The 5,835-nt window shown below is 46.6% G+C and overlaps 1 long non-coding RNA gene across 1 annotated transcript in view; it reads right to left on the reverse strand.

Moving 5' to 3' along the window:
* LOC149446770 (uncharacterized) overlaps positions 1-4,714 on the reverse strand; it is an 8,680-nt gene extending 3,966 nt beyond the window's left edge. The window contains exons 1-2 of the long non-coding RNA XR_016306211.1: positions 4,605-4,714; positions 2,634-2,791 (exon numbers count right to left, since the gene is read on the reverse strand). This is a non-coding gene — a long non-coding RNA (uncharacterized LOC149446770). The remainder of the gene's footprint in view (positions 1-2,633; positions 2,792-4,604) is intronic.
* Between the last annotated feature and the right edge of the window lie 1,121 nt (positions 4,715-5,835).

Raw genomic sequence — 5,835 nt, forward strand, 5'->3', positions numbered from 1 at the left:
GAGACCAGTGGAGGGATTGGCAGAGAGGGGTGGAGGACACAGTGGAGGGATTGGCAGAGAGGGATGGAGGACACTGAGTGGAGGCCAGTGGAGGGATTGACAGAGAGGGGTGGAGGACACTGAGTGGAGACCAGTGGAGGGATTGGCAGAGAGGGGTGGAGGACACAGTGGAGGGATTGGCAGAGAGGGATGGAGGACACTGAGTGGAGGCCAGTGGAGGGATTGGCAGAGAGGGGTGGAGGACACTCAGTGGAGACATTGGCAGAGAGGGGTTGCGGACACTGAGTGGAGACCAGTGGAGGGATTGGCAGAGAGGGTCGGCAGATACAGAACGGTTAGTGAGGTGGATGAGACTGGCAGCAGCATTCATGATAGACTGAAGAGAGGATAGCCTGCGATGAGGTCGGCCAATGAGGAGGGAGTTACAGTAGTCGAGGCGTGATATAACAAGGGAGTGAATGAGTTGCTTAGTAGTTTCCGAGGTTAGGAACGGCGTATCTTGGAGATGTTGCAGAGGTGAAGTCTACATGATTTTGTCAGCGATTGGATCTGGAATGACAGATGGGAGTCTAGGATTACACCTAGTACCCTGGCATGAGGGGATGGACTGATGATTGTGTTATTGATATGTATGGTGAGGTCAGTGGGGGGGGCACGGGCCGGGGGGAATACTAAGAGCTCAGTTTTGGAGAGGTTGAGTTTGAGGAAGTGGAGTGACATCCATGCCGATATGTCACTTAGTAGGCTAGTGATGCCAGTGGAGACTGAAGGGGTGAGGTGAGGGGTAGACAGATTTGATTTGGGCAATTTTAGACATTTAGCCAAGGCACCCCTGAAGAAACCTCAAGGCACCCCAGGGTGCCTGGGAACCGTGATTGAGAAAGGCTGTTCTATACCATAGATATCATCGGGGCCATTTTGGTCCTCAAAGATCTCCATATTCAGCTGGTGAAACTGCTGGCTGTGATCCCAGGTTCCTCGGTGGGATAGGAGAGGCCGGAAAGGCAGCGAGGGAAGGGGGACAACCCTCTTGCCACCTGAAAAAGTGATCCAGCGGCTATTTAGTTGCTAAGATGGCTTAAAAAAAAAAAAAAAAAAAAAAGAAGAATCTCTGACTTTAACCATTTCAATACCGGGCAATTTTACACCTTCCTGCCCAGGCCATTTTTCAGGTTTCAGCGCTCTCACACTTTGAATGACAATTACGCGGTCATACAACATTGTACCCAAACTAAAATTTTATCATTTTCTTCACACAACTAGAGCTTTCTTTTGGTGGTATTTAATCACCGCTGGGGTTTTTATTTTTTGCTAAATTAACAAAAAAAGACCAAAAATTTTGAAAAAAAAAAACATTTTTCTTTGTTTCTGTTATAAAAGTTTACAAATAAATAATTATTCTTCATAAATTTAGGCCGAGATGTATTCTGCTACATGTCTTTGGTGAAAATAACCCAAATTAGGATGTATTATTTAGTTTGTAGGAAAGTTATAGAGTTCACAAACTATGGTATAGATCTGAAAATTGATCAATCCTGAAGTACTGACAGCCAATCTAATTTCTAGAGGTCCAAGAATGTCAGAATAGTACAGATATCCCCCAAATGTCAGAACAGTACAGATATCCCCAAATGACCCCTTTTTGCAGAGTAGACAGTCCGACGTACTTCATAAGAGGAATGGCGAGTTTTTTGAAGTTGTATTTTTTTGTCATAATTTTTCGGAAAATGAAAAAATGAAAAAATCTATTTTCACTATTTTTTTTTTTTACATACTGTCACCAGTGCAGTACAGCATCATCATATAACTGGCATGGCGGTGAACAGGGACACTGACTGGTGACAGTATGAAAAAAATATATATATATTTTTTAATTTTTTTATTTTTTAATTATTTTTAATTTTTTATTACTTTTTTTTATTTTTTTAAAGATTTTTTTTCATATTTTACTATGACCAAAGTAGTACAATGTTACCATAGTAACATTGTACTACTTTGGGGAAGTGATCAGTATTTTTATTTTTTTTTACACAATTTGCTTATAGCAAAGAATTACTTTGCTATAAGCAAGCATTTACCTGAATGACATCGATTCATTCAGCTTTGCTTTTTTTTTCTGTACTTAGCTGTGATTTGGTCACAGCTAATCACATGACATGTGCATGTGATTAGCTGTGACCATTCACAGCTAGGCACTAGTATACAATGGATGGCATGAATGAAGCCATCCATTGTATACAACTGTCATGTGACCTGCTGTGATTGGTCACAGCAGGTCACATGGTACCAGCAACGGGGCAGATACTCAGATCTGTCATCGGCCGTGTCCGAGGTACGCGGCCGGTGACAGATCGCGCTGCTGCGCCGCTCTGCATTAGCGCAAACTGCGCATGTGCGGGAGCACGCCAAATGGCGTGCACCCGGAATACAGCAGCACATTTGAAGCCGCCAAACGGCCATTGGCCGGGCGGCTAATGGTTAAAAACACAGATAGCAGGATGATGCCTGTAGTTGCAGCATCATCCCGGTGCACCAACTGCAACTCAATCATGGCTGTCTGTGGGTGGCAATTGGTTAAACCTTAGGCCGTTTATAAACGGCCAAAGGACGGGGAGCAGTTAATTCATATTTACCTGTGGAGTGTGATGATGTGAAGACCTCTGTACTGGAGTGATCATTATTCTTGGATTACAGGGAATTCTCTTCTCCAACCCTATACAGTATATACAATATGTCCTTCATAGGTTTCCTCCAGGAAATGAGTCTTCATTGGGTATTACCAAACACCAAGCTAAAAATTAAAAAGATGATACATGTGATATACAGCAATGTCTACAGTTTATTAACCACTTGCCCTCCAGAGGATTCCCCCCCCCACCCCCCTCCTGACCAGGCAATTTTTTGCGTGACGACACTAAGTTACTTTAACTGTCAATTGCGCGGTCATGCAACGCTGCACCCAAATTTATGTCCTTTTTTTCCCCATAAATAGAGCTTTCTTTCGGTGGTAATTGTTCGCCTGTGTGTTTTTTATTTTGTGCTCTATAAAAAGAAAAACAAAGTGACAATTTTGAGAAAAAAAAACAAACAATATTTTTTACTTTTTGCTTTTAAACATGTCCAGTAAAAAAACTTAAAAAAAATCAAATTTCGTCATATATTTAAGCCAAAATGTATTTATCTACATGTCTGCTAAAAAAAAAAAATCCCAATATGTATAAATTAATTGGTTTACGTGAAAGTTATAGCGTTTACAAATGGCGGTATAGATACTGGAATTTATTTTTTTTACTAGTAATGGCGGCGATCAGCGACTTACAGAGGGACTGCGACGGGCATTCTGACACTGGGGGGAACGGACTTGGGTCACTGACATCCCCAATAACACCAATTAAGATCTGGGGCAATCAAAGGGTTAACTGTGTGCTGTGTTAGTGCTTCATTGTAATCACACTGCTTCGTATATGGCTGTGCTATGCAGAGCCATGCAAAGCAGTGTGCAGGAGCTGACGGGAGAGATACGTTTTGTTTACAAACAGTTCTCTCCCCGTCAGAGATTATTTATTTCAGGTACTTATATATTGCTGTCAATTTACGCCGCGCTTTACATATATATTGTACATTCACATCAGTCCCTAACCCTCAAGGGGCGTACAATCTAAGGTCCCTAACTCACATTCATACATACACATACTAGGGCCAATTTAGACAGGAGCCAATTCACCTACCAGCATGTCTTTGGAGTGTGGGAGGAAACCAGAGTACCAGGAGGAAACCCACGCAGTCACAGGAAGAACATGCAAACTCCAGGCAGGAGGTGCCAGGGTTAGGATTCGAACCAGCAACCCTAGTACTGCCAGGTGGAAGTGCTAATCATTTAGCCACTGTGCTGCCCCAATGTTTGGCAATCACGGGGCGCCGGCGAGTAATCAAGTAACTGTGTGCTGTTTTACTACAGGCCGGTGTCTGTGTGCTTCACTGTAAGCACACTGCTCTGGATGGCTGTGCTGAGAAGTGTGCCCGAGCTCATGGGGAGGAGAACTGTTAGTAAATAAAACAGTCCTCCTCCCCGTCGGAGATCCTCAGAAATCACTTGGTGATTGACATCCGAGGCCACGAATGGCGGAGCAGGTGCAGATTGCGTGGGCCCCTACCCGTCACTGCAAAATCAAGTATATATATATGTGATTTTGCGCACCCGTGGAGCCCTGTAGCAGTATTTCTGCGGTTAATAGCAAAACGTCATTTTTTTTTTTTTTTTCAAACTTGACGGTCTTTTTTCTTTTTATTGGCACAAAAAATAAAAACCGCAGAGGTGATCAAATACCACCAAAGAAAGCTCTATTCGTGGGGAAAAAAAGACGTAAATTTCATTTGAGTGCAGCGTTGCATGACCGCGCAATTGTGTAAAGTAACGCAAAAACTGGCCTGGTCAGGAAGGGGGGGGTCCTCTGGAGGGCGAGGGGTTAATCAGCCCCAGAACCTGTGTAATTAATATGTTGGGGTGTAAAGTGAAGAGGTGAGACCCCTACAGAACAGAGACCTAACAGGAGCACTTTAGCGATCGTAACCCCCTCCCCCCGTGCTGAGCCCCTTCTACTCACCTCACATCCCGGGGAGACCCCACCACCACCACCGCCTATCCCGACAACAGCAGCACCGGAAGTAATGGGGGTGGGCAGAACCCAGCGTCATAGCTTGCGTTCCAATTCCCCACCGACCAATCCGGGAGAGACTTGGGAACGTCCGGGGGAGGTGCCAAGAGGGCGGCGACAAGAGCAGAGGAATGGGTGTGGTTAAGGACGACAGCGTGCGCTCCAATTCGACCAATCCCCTTTCATCCAAGGGCCGGATCGTAGAAGTGGCCGGTGCCGCCTTCTAATGCTTACCTGTCCTCACTAACCAATCCCCGGAGAGACAAGAGAGCGCCATTTTCATGGAGAGTGATGGGAGTGGGCGGGCGGTGAAATGAGAGGGAGTGGCCTGAAATGATATTGCGCCTCCTAATCACGCCCTTTCTTCACCCCGACCAATCCCGGAGAGGCTTCATCCAGGGCTAGAAGTGACGGGAGTGGGCGGAGGCAAAAGGACGGAGTGGGTGGGACCTAGAACGATAGCGCACGATAGCGTGGCCCCCTTTTTTTAACCAACCAATCCTGGAGAAGCTTGGAGAGTCAATTTCATCCAGAGGGCAGAACTAGAAGTGATGGGATGGGCGGGGCCTGGAACAGGAGGAAGGATAGCTTTGGCAGGGCACACATGGCAAGGGGGCGTGTGCACTGTGTGCGATAGATGGAAAGGGGCGGGGATCACACACTTCGCCCACACCCCTTAGAGTAGTAGTCTCCAAATTGTGGCCTGCAGGACACGTGCAGCCAGTTGCTGGCTTTGATCCTCAGTTCGGGACACTGTGTCACCTGCTGACACCAACGATGGGGCACCCTCCCACTGACACCAACGATGAGCACTATTCCTCCCACTGACACCAACGATGAGCACTATTCCCACTGACACCAACGATGAGCACTATTCCTCCCCCAACTCCAAAGATGGGACTCTTGCTCCTACTAACGCCATCGATGGGGCACCATTCCTCCCCCTGACACCCCATCAATGGGGCACCCTTCCTCCCCCCGACACCAACGATGGGGCACCCTTTCTCCCCCCGACACCAACGATGGGGCACCCTTTCTCCCCCCGACACCAACGATGGGGCACCCTTCCTCCCCCCGACACCAACGATGGGGCACCCTTCCTCCCACTGACACCAACGATGAGCACTATTCCTCCCACTGACACCAATGATGGGACACTATTGCTCCTACTAACCCCAAT

Source organism: Staurois parvus, unplaced genomic scaffold, assembly GCF_062004578.1.
Source record: "Staurois parvus isolate SC_StPar_1 unplaced genomic scaffold, SC_StPar_1.0 ptg000691l, whole genome shotgun sequence".
Classification (NCBI taxonomy): domain Eukaryota; kingdom Metazoa; phylum Chordata; class Amphibia; order Anura; family Ranidae; genus Staurois; species Staurois parvus.